Source organism: Cydia strobilella, chromosome 4 (assembly GCF_947568885.1).
Source record: "Cydia strobilella chromosome 4, ilCydStro3.1, whole genome shotgun sequence".
In the NCBI taxonomy this organism is placed as follows: domain Eukaryota; kingdom Metazoa; phylum Arthropoda; class Insecta; order Lepidoptera; family Tortricidae; genus Cydia; species Cydia strobilella.
The window spans coordinates 12,709,286-12,724,971 of NC_086044.1; positions in this window are offsets into that span (position 1 = coordinate 12,709,286).

The window sequence follows — 15,686 nt, forward strand, 5'->3', positions numbered from 1 at the left end:
TTTTAGTCTTAAGTTTAGTTCGTTTTGGTGTTGGTTTTTTCTGTAACTTCGTTATAAATATATTTAAAAAAGGCGGTAATTAATATTTTGTTTGTCTTAATTTTCTGTTTAATAATGTTTGTATTTTTATGTCAATGTAAATTTATTTGTGTGTCGTTGGCGTACGTGTCGCCATTATTTTTTAGATTAAGCCAGGTCCCCACAGAAAACCAGCGCCACGGTTTGCCGCGGCACTATGCTGAGTGGGGATCCTTTTTGGCGTCCAAATGTTTTTTTGTCTGCATGCTTTTCTTTCTTTTTTATGTACTATGTTGTGACGTCAAATAAATGTATTTTCTTTCTTTCTTTCTTTCTTTCTTCTAGTAAAACCTGTAAGTTTTGGCACATTGAGTTAAATTAATTAACTTGCAGAATTTTCTTGCCCAATAAAACACATAACTGTGGTTTGTTTACGTTCTTTTGAATACCTAAAGATACAGACTATAGGAGCGAAAAACAAGTTCCATACAAATTTTTAAAAGCTGCTATTTCTTATAATATTATCTAGGGGGGGGAAGCCAGGGTATGGTCTTGGTGGGAATCGCTGTATGTGAGAACAGCATTGCCTACAAAATGCCAAGAAACTGTTTGCTGTGTTAGTGGCGGAACACCGAATTTGAGCAAAACCCTGGCCAGTCCGAGTCACCCACGTCCCCGCCGTCCCTCCTGGGAACTGCTGCAACCGCGCAGCCGCGCGGCCGCCACCTCGAAGTGCAGCTGAGCTGAGGGTGCAGGGCGAAAGGCGAATCTTCTGCGCCTCAAAACAGAACCAAACTCACTAGGGAGGAAACCCGAAACAAAACCGAGCACGCCCACAGGCTCTAAGGTGGCAGCCCCGCCAGTAGGCTAAGGTATAGTGGGCTAATCACTCGCTTACCTGAAACCCAAACTGATTACTGAAACTGAAATAGTGCAAAACCGGACCGATCATACTACGACGACCTTTGGCATGAAAATACGGACACGAATTGCTTGTTGGAACGTGCGAACACTAAGCGAGGATAGTCGACTAGCCCAAGCAGAAGCAGAAATGCTAAGATACCAACTGCAGATACTCGGCCTTAGTGAAGTGCGCAGAAATGGATTCGGGGAACTGAGAACGTCCAGGGGCCTTACATTCCTCTACTCCGGAAAGGAAGATGAAGAGGGCGTGCGTGAAAACGGCGTGGGATTCCTCCTTTCTGACGCTGCGAAGAAGAGCCTGCTGGACTGGAAACCCATCTCAGAGCGAATCATCACAGCCCGGTTTAACAGCAAAGCCCGCAAGATAACGATCGTGCAGTGCTACGCACCCACAAATCTGGCATCAGAAGAAAACAAAGACGATTTCTATAGTGCACTTAACCTGACTTTAAAGAATATTCGCAAACAGGACATAGTCATCGTCATGGGGGACCTAAATGCCAAAGTTGGCACTGATAACGGCGGCTGTCAAAGACACATGGGCACACACGGGCTGGGAGTCCGGAACGAAAACGGAGAGAGATTTTTGGAGTTCTGCCAGGACAACGACCTCACCATCGGAGGCACTTTATTCATTCATGGAGACCACCATAAGTACACATGGAATTCACCCGATGGAGTCACCAAGAACCAAATCGACCACCTTGCCATCAGCTCCAAATGGCGCTCATCACTGCTCGATGTCCGCAACCGTCGTGGTGCAGATATTGACAGCGATCACCACCTAGTAGTAGCCGAAGTGCGGCTCAAAGTAGCCGTAGCACGAGCTGCCAGCGCGACCACCAGGGTAGGCAAACGATTTGAGGTCAACAAGCTGCGGGACCCAGATGTAGGCAACGCCTTTAGGCTGGAGCTGCGTAATCGCTTCTCCGTTCTCGAAACGGACTCTTTTACTTCTGTCGACGCGGAGTGGAACCACATCAAAATGGCCTATACAGAGACCAGCTCCGTCGTTCTTGGACACAAAACATATACACGTGAGGACTGGATGTCACAGAAAACCTGGAACCTCATTGAAGAAAGGCGCCAACTCCATCTTCAACTCCTGGTAACCAGCGACGTGGTAGTGCGTGAAGACCTGAGGCGGCAATACAGACACATACGCAGAAAAATTTACCGCAGTACCCGTCATGACCGACGAGTATGGGCTGATACTGTTGCGGATTCCGCCCAACGCGCTGCCAACTCCGGCAATCTCAGGGAGATGTACAAGGCAACGAAGACCTTGGCCGGGAACCGGAACCGGAGGAAGAAGAAGCCCTTGAAGGACAAGAGAGGCCAGTTGATTGTGACATCAGAGGGGCAGCTTCAACGCTGGCGGGAGCACTCAGGAGTCGACTTCATCACAGCGGAAATGCTGAAAGCTGACGTCTCTACCGCTGCGAACGCGCTGACGCCCCTACTACGGAACATCTGGTCAGCCGAGGAGTTACCCGACGACTGGAACAAAGGGCTTCTTATCACCGTGCCCAAAAAGGGAGACCTCAGTGAATGTGGCAATTGGAGAGGCATCACTTTGCTCTCGATTCCTTCTAAGGTGCTCTGCAAGATCATCATGGACAGGTTGTCGAGGGCCGTCGAACCTCTTCTTCGCAAAGAGCAGGCTGGATTCCGACCCAACCGATCGTGTACGGACCAGATCAACACCTTGCGCATAATACTCGAACAAGCATCAGAATGGCAGAGGGAAATGTACTTGACCTTTGTGGATTTCGAAAAAGCCTTCGACACGCTGCGATGGAGCTGTATCTGGGACCGGCTGCGTGAAATTGGAGTCCCCGAGAAGATCACGAACATGATTAAGGCCATCTACAGGAAGTATTCTTGTAGGGTGACTCACGACGGCCTCGTCTCGGAGGACATACCGGTCCATGCGGGTGTTCGTCAGGGGTGTCTCCTTTCACCTCTCCTTTTCCTTGTCGTCCTCGATGGCATCATGAATAACACCACCAACAGCAAGCGCCGCGGCATAGAGTGGGGACTGTCCAACGTCTTGGAAGATTTGGACTATGCCGATGACCTATGCCTATTGAGCCACACGCGCGCCGACATGCAAGCCAAACTGGACGACCTACGGCGAGACGCTTTGGAGGTGGGACTAAAGATTAACATCCGGAAGCCCCAGGAAATGAGGTGCGGAGCGACGAGCTCGTTGCCGTTGCTCATCGGCACAGAGGGAGTGGAGAAGGTCCACAAGTTTACGTACCTCGGTAGTGTAGTGTCGGAAACAGGAGGGACCGAAGAGGACATCGCTTCGAGAATCGCCAAGGGGAAAGCAACCTTCGCACAGCTCCGTCCGGTATGGCAATCGCGGAAACTGACTAGGAGAGTTAAGCTCAAGATATTCCGGTCCAACGTGAGAACCGTATTGCTGTACGGATGTGAGACGTGGAAGGTCACTAACAACATCTCGCGTCAGCTCCAAGTCTTCATCAACCGCTGTCTTCGCCGTATCCTCGGTGTATACTGGCCCGAGAGAATATCCAACGTAGATCTGTGGGAACGTTGCGGTGAGACTCCGATCGACCAGCAGATCAAACGCCGCAAGTGGAACTGGATCGGCCACACGCTCCGAAGGGACCCGGATCACATCCCGAGGCAAGCCCTAGACTGGAATCCCCAAGGAAAGCGGAAACGTGGTCGCCCTAAGCAATCCTGGCGGCGGACGATCATCGCAGAGGCGGCGACCATTGGCAAGACGTGGAGCGAAATGAAGCGCGAAGCTCAAGACCGAACGGGATGGCGGAGCACTGTGGATGCCCTCTGCCCCATCTAGGGGATATAGGACCATAAGTCAAGTAAGTCATTTCTTATAAATTATAATATACACATCAAATTGCGTAAAAACATATTTTATAAATAATAACGTTATTAATATTATCCAGACAGAAAAATGGGGACTGCATTTGTACGAAGAAGCGGTCACGTGAATTACCATTATCCAAGAAAATGTATCTGTTTTTGTGGGCTTTACTTACGACATCCTTTCTAGAATTGTTTTTGCCATGAAATTTTTACTTATTAATTATTATAATCTTATTATAGTTGTAGGTAAGGTAGTACTGCAACGTAAACCATCAGGATGAGGCAATTACAGACTAGAAGACGTGATTAAATGGAAATCGATATGAAAGTGAAGCAGATATAAGTGATGTTCAATGGCCTGTCCTAACGGTGCGGTGGTCGGGCATCAATTTTCTAGACGTGTGCGCAATAATGGGAGCATCGTGGGCGGGGCGGCGCGTGCGCGTGATCTTGCGCGCGGACGCGGACAGGAACTGTTCTTACGCTCGCATATCTGGAACAACTGTTTGATACTATGATAAAGTGAAAATATTAAAAGAAATTCTACCGGAACTGAACCACAAGCTCACCAAAATATTACTGAAAACATCAAGAAGCCAACTACGTAAAATAGTAGGATTAATAACAGGACATAACACACTAAATAAACACCTATACATAATATGGGTAAAACTGACAGCCCCATGTGCAGAGCGTGCATGGAAGAAGAAGAAACAACAAAACATATTCCCCTAGACTGTAAACAGATAGAAGTGTATAGGAGCAAATACCTAGGGAATCCATGCACACTAAAGGAGGCAACTAGCAACCTGAAGACTTTGCTAGGCTTCGTGGAGGAGCTGGGGTGGTTAGAGTAGCGCTACCTCGTTTCACGCAAATTAGGCACATTGGATGTCGATTAGCGGAAAATGCCCAGCAAAACTAACTAACTAAGTGAAAATATTAGTAATGTTTTGTTTATATTTCTAGTAATTTATCTTCCTATCATCGGTATTTTTTATCTCCCTTAATCGGAAAAATCAGTTTTCGTATGTATACCTATATATAGCAAGGTAGAAACAGTTATTTGTTTTATAAGGGGGCAAAGTTGTTGTTTAACCCCTCGTGCTGATATTAATACTCGAGCAAGCAAAAGATTCCAAAATCGAACAACGAGCGTATCAAGTGGTTCGAAAAGTGGAATCTTGAGCGTCGCGAGGGCTTCAAGGTTCGAGGGTCATAGAAACTGCTCCCGAGTGAAACACAAAAATTCTCACCACACCAACACAAGGAAAAATACTAACTGTAAAACATTACAAATCAAATTCAAATGAACGTTAGGTTATATTTATCATTCAAAATCATCGCTTAAAAGTTAGAATTTACCATTTCAGCCAACATGAGCAAACAACTCAAAATTTGCATCAGATTACCTACATTTGCCTCACACTTGGATAAAATGCAACTTTCTTATCAGTCATTCAAATACAAACAGAGCCTTTTGAACAAGGGTACTTTGCTGCTCAAAAAGAGTGAGCAAAATCGCATTTTGCTCGCTCGGATTCTATCAAATCGGACCCTATATTACAGTTTTTTTTTTAACAAAAAAAGTTGTCGATTGAACTGTCAATTGATATTCGTTATTTCCATATTAATTCACTGAAATTTATTTCGTTTTGTTTTTGTGTTTTCGTTTTGTTTAAACTTAATAGAATATATTTCTAAAAGTGGAAAAATTACTGCCTTGGGTGAGACTTGAACTCACGGCCTCTGGAGTTCAAGTCTCACCCAAGGCAGTAATTTTTCCACTTTTAAATTTATTCTAAGCTTAATAGCATCGATCGCAGACGTTTCTGCTTGTTAAAAAATAATTTAATAGAATATGTTTAAAAAAAAGAGCGAAAAAGTGATGAAGTCACATTTTTTCAGGTTGTATTTTTCCTTTATAAATATGTTCTCACTGCTGAGATGAAAAGTCTTGTGTACTACACGAGATCGAAGTTATTTACATCTCGTGTGCTTTGAGTCCCTTGCTACGCTCAAGATTCTAAATTAGATTCACTCGCTACGCTCGTGCTTGAATCTATTATACAATCTTTCGCTTGCACGGGACTCAAAATAAGCACTCGAAGATGTATGAAACTTTGCTCTCTTGTTGTACTAAATAACTACTATTATAAAAATTTCGTATGTATGTAATTACAAAAAATAAATTCCTATTACCAGCCTCGTAAAAAATAATGACACAGACGTCAAAGTCAATTCTAAAACATGTGATATTGTGCGCCGTAGGGAGCAGCAATTAGCCGTAGCTCTGGTCAGGTGGTCGAGCTCGCGACTGCACCGAGCACCGACCCGACAAGACCTCCCTTGAAGCCAACAAACCTTGACTGATGCTTCTACGCACAGCATCACCCTTATCACCTAGCTCCAAAGTCTATATTGCATAGAATCAGGTCAACTTTATCGTTGTCCGACCAGTACACTACACCCCCGGCCGTTAGCCCGGCCGTCATTATGTGTCATTAGTTTTGCGACACTGACCAAATGACTGGTCTGCGATATCGAATGACTCATTCTATCCGTGATTAGTCTCCGTGGTTTTCTCAATGTTCATGTATAAAAGAAATTTGAACTATCTCGTTACGTTAATACGAGCGCCGAGTGAAAGAACGGTAGCGTAACTAAAAGTAAAGTTTTCGCTTCTTTCCAATACCTACTTCCTTTATTGGTACGGAACAGTAGGTACATAGCAACGAAAACAAGTCACACATACCTAAGTGACCCAGCGCAAAGTATGGAAACAAGCTAAGAGCTTATATTTCAATAGGAAAGTGTGGTTTTTAGGGTTCCGTACCCAAAGGGCAAAAACGGGACCCTATTACTAAGATTTCGCTGTCCGTCTATTCGTCTGTTTGTCATCAGGCTGTATCTCATGGACCATGATAGCTAGACAGTTGAAATCTTCACAGATTTCAACTGCCGGTTTTTTTAAGCGATTGATTTTATACTATTATATTATATTTTATACTTTTAGGTACATAGAGTTAGAACAAGAAAAGTCTGCAATGATTTTGATAGCACACGTGATGAAAGTGTTATTTATACGTCATAATTTAATAGAAGTTTGACGTTTAAAATAACACTTACGCTGCGTGTGCTATCAAAATCGTTGTAGACTTTTCTTGGTCTAACTCTGTTAACAATTTAAAAGCAAAATAGGACAAATAAAAATATAACATTTTAAACTACTGAAATTCTGGCTATAATAGTTGCCAATTCAACATTTCGTAAGGCAATTAAAAAAGGTTTTTTATAAAAAAAATGTGCTGGGTTGGGAAATGTTAATGCATCCGTCATATAGTCCTGACCTTGCACCCTAAGATTTCCACCTGTTTCTCCTCACCAGTATTAAGTTAACATCACGAGAGGACTGACAAAATTACCAGTAGCAGTTTTTTGAGCAGAAGTTCCAATGTTTATACAGCAATGGAATAATGTCACTACTTACAAACTGGCAACACGTTACCGATTAAAATGGCACATAAATATTATAACTAAATAAATGTAAACAAACTATGTTAAGAATGTCTTGAATTTCTATATTAAATACGAAAAAACTTTTTCCCCAACAATTATTTTATATATTACAATAAAATTATTGTTAGGTTTATAGTCAATTTAAAGTAATGTCTTAAAGTAAAATGAGCTTACTTAATGTGTATGTAAGTTCCATGTATCAAATTTTTATGTGCAATAAATAAATTAATATTATTTTGTACTATCTTGAACTGGTCATATCTTAACTCAGCCTACTTATACATACTTTAAAATATTTGTATATAATAATGATTTAATTTATATGTGTCAGTAAGCTTTCTGCAAGTAACTGACTTGTATTTCATCTGAACCAAGGGTCACCCAGTCTTTATGTGCTCAACGAGCGATCCGCCGCCCTAATTATACCATACATTTCACTTACAGGATCAATAAGATGTTATTGGAAGTAACTGTAATGGTTGATTCAACCATTGCAATCGACGAGTAGAAAAAGAAAATTGAAGCACTCAGTGTTATACACATATGAATTAAGTAAAACGCGTTTAAGTATTTGGACAATACCAATCTAAAATCGGATAAAATAACATCGTCACCTAAAACTTTACAAAACTAATTCCATTAACTTATTGCCCGTAATGTATTCCCAATAGCAAAGGAAAGCTAATGGGAAATTTCCAATAACATCTCATTGACCTTGTAAGTGAAATTTATGGTATAATTAGGGCGGCGGATCGCTCGTTGAACACATAAAGACTGGGTGACCCTTGGTTCAGATGAAATACAAGTTAGTTACTTGCAGAAAGCTTACCGACACATACAAATTAAATCATTATTACAAATATTTTAAAGTAAGTAGGCTGAGTTAAGATATGACTAGTTCAAAATAGTAAATAAACTTTTATAAAAAAAGATAAACCGACTTCAAAAAGGATGAAATAAAATATTATCCTTTTTAGGGTTCCGTGTTTAAGTATATGCGTTACCAACTGATATGTTTGAAGTCGGTGCCAAGCCAAATTTTGAACCATATTCATAGTGATTTTGGTGCAATTCGATAAGGATGCGGCTATATAAGTATGTACGTTGGATTGCCTAACGCAGCGTACTACGTAGGCGAACAACACGCGAACGCGAAGCGGCGAGGCACGGCGCCTTAATTAATCCTCTGACACCTATAAAAGTGTCCTACGTGGGCGATCTCGTTGCGAACGCGAACGCCTTGGGCCGCCCGCGCCGCGCCGCGTCGCTTTTCTTCGCGTTTGCGAGTGTTCGCCTATGTAAGACGCAGCGTTGCAGGACGACAATAAACGAACTTTCTGTAGGTATTTAAGAAGACACCTCAGAACAGAACACACGGTATGGTTGAACATTCTTGGCGCAGTTCGTACAATGCTTGTCGGCACATTAGTGTAAATCTAATGCGTTTATTTGTCGTCGTATTTTTTAAAGAGCATTTCTTACTAATTCTTGAACAGTCCATAGCACGCAAGTGTGGGATTGGGACTGAGTTTTTTCTGTCGCTTATCCAGAGGACTACATTTCAGAATAAAAAACAATTCAAGAACCTTCATGCCAAATTTCAGCTAAAGCGGTTCAGTTGTTTAGCCATGAAAAGGTAACAAAGAGGCAGACATAATTACTTTCACGTTTATAATATTTGTACAGTTGTAATGGGATTTATAGACATAAAGCCGATTATTTTTGACTGGTATTGTTACTACTTGGCTTGGCACCGACTTCAAACATATCAGTTGGTAACGCATATACTTAAACACGGAACCCTAAAAAGGATAATATTTTATTTCATCCTTTTTGAAGTCGGTTTATCTTTTTTTTTATAAAAGTTTTTATTTTTCCATTTTCAGTTTTAAGACATTGTTAAGAGCGTGACGCATGATAGTACTATGCCTTATGGGAAACGGTCGAAGAGGTAGTTCAGATCCGGAAACCGCTACCAAATTTTAGTATGTTGTTGGGCATGGTACTGGGTCTCCAAAACTGCCGGGAGACAGCGGCGCCGACCATCTACTTCAGCGGAATGACGTCATCAAAATGACTCCCGCCTCGTTGCGAATATTGCATTTTGCACCCAAACTATGCATTGCACATACTCGTGTCTGGTATTAAACGAAAGCCAATAAAATATTATATATTTCACTCAACACTATGTACCAAAATATACAAAAAAAAAAAAAAAAAAAACGATTATTTGGGTTTTTCAACCAAACCAAAAGTCGGACGTTAAAGCAATGTACTACAAAATTAAAGCTGATGTCTCAAGCCCTACACTGATATCAAAATAATCAAAATCAGACCAAAAATGTGAAAATTATGCATCAAAATGTAGGTATTTGCTAGAACAAATGCATTAAAGTTAAAAAAATCGAAATTGGTCATTTTCAGGATAATTCGTATAAGCTTCTAGTATGTTATTAGCAATATAAAAATGATCATAAAACTGTTGGGAGACAATCTCTATAGTGCCTGAGTAACAAATAATGGCGTCATACATGTGACCGCTGCCGAAATTTGCAAAATCTAAATTATAACTATACCATGAGTCATACATACACGTATGCTATATCAAACGAAAGGTTATTAAATATATTATGATTCGTTAATACATTATTTATAAAAACAATGTATATTTTAGGAGCTACAAACAAAGAAAAAACACTTTTTTTGAGAAAAGTTCGTGTATATATATTTTATAGCTCAACTAAAAACGTTATAACACTGTTGCGTCTAATATAAAAGCAATCAGTTATTCAACTTTACGTCACAGCTTAAATTTTTAAATTCTAATAAAAACTGTGGAAGTTGTACCAAAAAAACTAAAGCGCGCCAACAATTCTACCTTAATGCGCTCATATTATGCAAAGAATAGTTCTAATTATGGGGTATTAAATGAAAAAACATTCCATAAAATACATGGAAACGACGTTTTGGAGTGGAATCATAATTTATAAAATGAATTTGAGAAAAAAAATATAAAAAAAAACATTGACGGAAGCAAGTACAAAATAGGTGTTGAAGTCCCTCCCTGACTTCTAAGCTAGGTAAAAACACCTGTTACAGAAGTCAGAGTCCTCTCCCAGACAATAGAAATAGGCAGAATTTGCTGTCTACGTGTAATGTATTGTTTACATGGAACTACTGAACTGATTTTGATAAATGAGGCGTCAATTCATTCGTCTTTGTAGCCCAGGTGCACAAAACTTCAATTTTAACCGACTTTCAAAGGAGGAGATTAGGTACGAAACGAAACCGCTGTTTTGCTTATTTATCAAATAAATTCAATTTATAAATTATAATTCCACTCCAAAATATCGTTTTCATGTGTTTTATGTAATGTTCTTTCATTTAATACCCGGTAATTAGGACTATGCTTTGCATAATATTAGCGCATTAAGGTAGAATTGTTGGCGCGCTTTAGTTTTTTTGGTACAACTGCCACAGTTTTTATCAAAATTTAAAAATTTAAGCTGTGACGTATAGTTGAATAACTGATTGCTTTTATATTAGACGCAACAGTGTTATAACGTTTTTAGTTGAGCTATAAAATATATATACACGAACTTTTCTCAAAAAAGTGTTTTTTTCTTTATTTGTAGCTCCTAAAATATACATTGTTTTTATAAATAATGTATTAACGAATCATAATATATTTAATAACCTTTCGTTTGATATAGCATACGTGTATGTATGACTCATGGTATAGTTATAATTTAGATTTTGCAAATTTCGGCAGCGGTCACATGTATGACGCCATTATTTGTTACTCAGGCAGTATAGAGATTGTCTCCCAGCAGTTTTATGATCCTTTTTATATTGCTAATAACATACTAGAAGATTATGCGGATTATCCTGAAAGTGACCAATTTCGATTTTTTTAACTAATGCATTTGTTCCATCAAATACGTACATTTTGATGCATAATTTTCACATTTTTGGTCTGATTTTGATTATTTAGATATCATTGTATGGCTTGAGACATCATCTTTAATTTTGTAGTACATTGCTTTAACGTCCGACTTTTGGTTTGGTTGAAAAACCCAAATAATCGAATTTTTTCATATTTTTTTTTTATTTTTAAATTTCTCTTAAACTATTGTATATTTTGGTACATAGTGTTAAGTGAAATATATAATATTTTATTGGCTTTCGTTTAATACCCCACACGAGTATGCGCAATGCATAGTTTGTGTGCTAAATGCAATATTCGCAACGAGGCGGGAGTCATTATGATGACGTCATTCCGCTGAAGTAGATGGCCGGCGCCGCTGTCTCCCGCCAGTTTTGGAGACCCAGTAACATACTAAAATTTGGTAGCGGTTTCCGGATCTGAACTATATTCCCATAAGGCAGTGCACTATGAATGAAAAACATAATCATGTTTAACTCTAAATTCGTAAACTTTATTAAATTAATCAGAATTTTCCTCGAGTCCGTCTGGGAAATCATTCCTGTCACTAAATCCATACTCCGCCCCGCCACTGACCCAATCCCTCAAACCCCCCGATCACTCAACCTCACAGCACATCAACCCCTGATCACTGAACCCCTAGACCCTAAATCACCAACCCTTCAACCGCCATTCCCCGACCCCTAACCCCAGACCCCTTAACTCCTAACCCTAACCCCCAATCCCTTAACTCCCAACCCCTCAGTCTCCGACCCATCAACTCACCTCCCCTCAACCCCCAACCTCAAACCCCCCAAACACTAATACCCTCTACCTTCACCTCTTACACCTACCCCTCATCTCTCAGTCTCTTTGGTTGTTTCCAACACTACCTACAGGGAGTTCCACATTTTCACGTACCGTCAAATGGGGTAAACGATTTTTAGCACAATCGGATGAAGTTTCACCTCGAAATCCTTCCAAAGAGATATATAAGGTATGTGTTAATTAAATGTCTTTTTTTCATGTCCAGACTATTTGACATTTGGGGAAAAAGTGGAATTCATATTCCTCCAAGTTTCATATTAAGAGAATACCCCTGAAAGGGTATAAGCGCTAAATCTGGATTCAGCTATTATTTTCTATAACAAGATGTATTTTTTCTACAAAGTTATCTAGGACTTTTTTGTGTAGAATTTAATAAGCTTTAATGTTGCCTTACATCATATTTTCATAGAGAACGTATATTTAGAGTAAAACGCAAATTTCTCCAGGATGGTACACATTTTCCAAGATGGCTGCGATTCCTCGAGGTCTCCAAATGTCAAATAGTGTGGACATGAAAAAGAGACCTTTAATTAACATACAAACCAAATTTCATCTCTTTGGAAGGATTTCGAGGTGAAACTTAATCCAATTGTGCTATTTGAACTTTAAGAGATTTTAAAGGATTTTTTCCTCGATGGACACAAATGTAAAGGTTTATTGTCTTATGTTTGAGAATCGATTTATAATAAAATATTTATTGATAATTTCGTTTTAATGTTCTTATTTTGAAAAAAAAATAACAGGCCATTTTGATTCAAACTGGATCCGGGGTGAATAGGGACGACTTGGGTACGAATAGGGACAAGTCATCAGATATATCGGAGCGGCCAAGGGGCTCACAACAATCTGAACACGTGTCTGTTGTCAAGGCATTAGAGTGCGTGTTCAGATATTTTTGAGCACAATGACTGCTCCGATATATCTGATGGCGACTGTACTTAGTAACTTTAAAATGATTAGGTAAATATTATAAGTTAAAACACGAATAAAACTATGATTAAAAAATTAACTTTAATTATTTGTTGTAGGTAATCATAAAAATATATATACTTAGGTATAAAAAAAACAGAATAATTAATCTTAATTGTTATTTTATTATTAATCGGGGCTTAATACGGACGAAAGTAACAAAAAGTAAGAATAAATAAAAACAGTTACTTAATATGTATATTTATATACCTTACCTTAATCCCATTCAGAAATTTTAAGTTGGTGTAAACAAATAATAACTAATTATTAAAACAATTTTTGGCAGCCCTGGCCCTTAAGCGTCCCAATTTCCACTTATTGCGTCCCTATTAACTACTAGAGGCGTCCCGCTCCACCCCTCAGTCGTCCCTATTCACCCCTGTTGCGTCCCTATACACCTCGTGTTTTTTCGAAATGTCCATGAATCTCTATTTTTGCACTTTTTGCTAACAAAACAAAGATTATGTATACTTACCATGTAATTAATATGTTCTCAATTAATGCCAAACCAATTTTACACTATCAGAAGTGTCACAAACAAGTAAAACCTTTACTTTTAAAGGAAGTTTTGGAGCTCATATAAACCATTCGTTGACAGACTCAATTTTAAACTGTTAGTTTGACTATATATCACGACACATGCTTTTTCGGTGTTTCTATTATCGAAAGAATACAATCAACTATTATTTTCAATCGTAAGATATAATGTGTGATAGATATTTTCATTTAACCCAGCTAAAAGAAGTGGACAATTTCAAGTACCTAGGTCAGTCATCAGTAAAGATGGGTCAATAGACACTGATGTCACCCATCGCATAAATACCGGGTGGTTGAAATGGAGATAACTAACCGGCGTGCTATGCGACAGCCGAATGCCCGTGCGCATAAAGGGACGAGTATACAGAGCAGCCGTCCGACCGGCCATGACATACGGAGCCGAACGCTGGCCACTCAAAAAGCAGCATGAAAATCAATTACACTGCGCAGAGATGAAGATGCTCAGGTGGGCGGGTGGTGTAACTAGGCTGGATCATGTCAGAAACACACACATAATAGGCACCTTCGAAGTGAGACCTATCCCAGATAAACTACAGGAGAGCCGTCTGCGGTGGTACGGACACGTTATGAGGCGACCATCCGACCACATGACCAGGAAAGTGCTGAAAATATTGAAACTAAACCCCGAGGACGAGGAAGACCCCGAATCACATGGATGTCCGTAGTAGATAAGAACCTCAAAGAAGCCCAAGTCAACAAGGAGACGACCCAGGACCGAGCTGCCTGGAGACGCATGATACGTAGGGCCGACCCCAAATAAAATGGGAAAGGGCCAGGCAAAGAAGAAGAGATATTTTCATTTAAATTATCAGGTAAATGTCATTTCCGGTTCTTGTCCCTATTCCCCCCGCCGTCCCTATTCACCCCATTTGACGGTACCTATTTTGGCCGACTCAAATGATTTTCTGGCCTGTCAGTCACCTTCACAGATGAACAGCTGCCAGACGCCGGGATATAGATGAGAAAAGTATAACAGACTGTTAGGTTTAAGATATCGGGTAGATGAGATTTTTACGTCAGCCGGTTGCACCCGGCAACAGGCTTGTCAGTCGGGATATAACCATACGATAAACGACCGTGTCTCATTTCTCGGCACCCTTTTCCTTCCAAAATAACACTGACTAACTAGAAAGGTTTCGTTGTCCTCCAATTCCTTGACCATTTTCAAGCGCTTAGTCTCTTTTCTCTCGCTCTCTCTTTTCGCTCTTAGTCTCTCCCGCCTTGCTATGGCGTGTTAAGAAAGAACGAAGTGATAGAGAGCTTCGTCGGATTCAGTCAAACTCCAGTAGCCCATTTAGTTAGAACGAATGGACCGCTGTTTCAGAAAATCGGAAGTTCGAACCTCGCTAGCCTCGTGCCTCCCACCATACAAAATTATAGCTAAGGAAGTTTGAATCCAGTTGTATTTTTAATTGGGTTGAATTTCATTTGTTCGAAAATATTACGCGACAATGTAAATGCTACTTTGTTTGTTTTTATGAAAGTTGACATTCCACGAAACGGAGTGTACATCCTAATGTACTTTGGTCGGCATGAGGTTAGAGGCGGTAAATTAAACTATTTTTCATTTAACACATTCACTGCCAGCGCGAGCTACGTGCTACGAGTGTAGCCGATACGATAACACGTGTTTTCCACTTTGTAGCTAAAATCAACTACGAACACTCGAACAGAGAACTAATCTAGTGACCGGGCGCGTAGCCAACGTGCCAATCGTTAACGCTCCGTAGCGTATCGTAGTCGTCTCTCTCTACCAATCTTCCCCACTAGTGCGACAGTGACAATTGCGTTTCGTTCGCTACGGAGCGTTAATGATTGCACGTTGGCTACGCACCCTGGCAGTAAATGTGTTAATCCATTCAGCGTTAATCGTGTCAACGTACCGTGTTGTCGTTTTCTTCTACGATGCATTTTCGCTTACCACGAAACCCATGTTATCGACTACGACTGTAGCTAAGCGGTAAATGATTCATGATGATTGATGATGATAATAATGATGACGATGAGCGCTAAATGGTGATGATGATGATGGTGATAGTGAGCGGGAAATAGTATCCTGTTGTCCCTGATCAGGGAATTA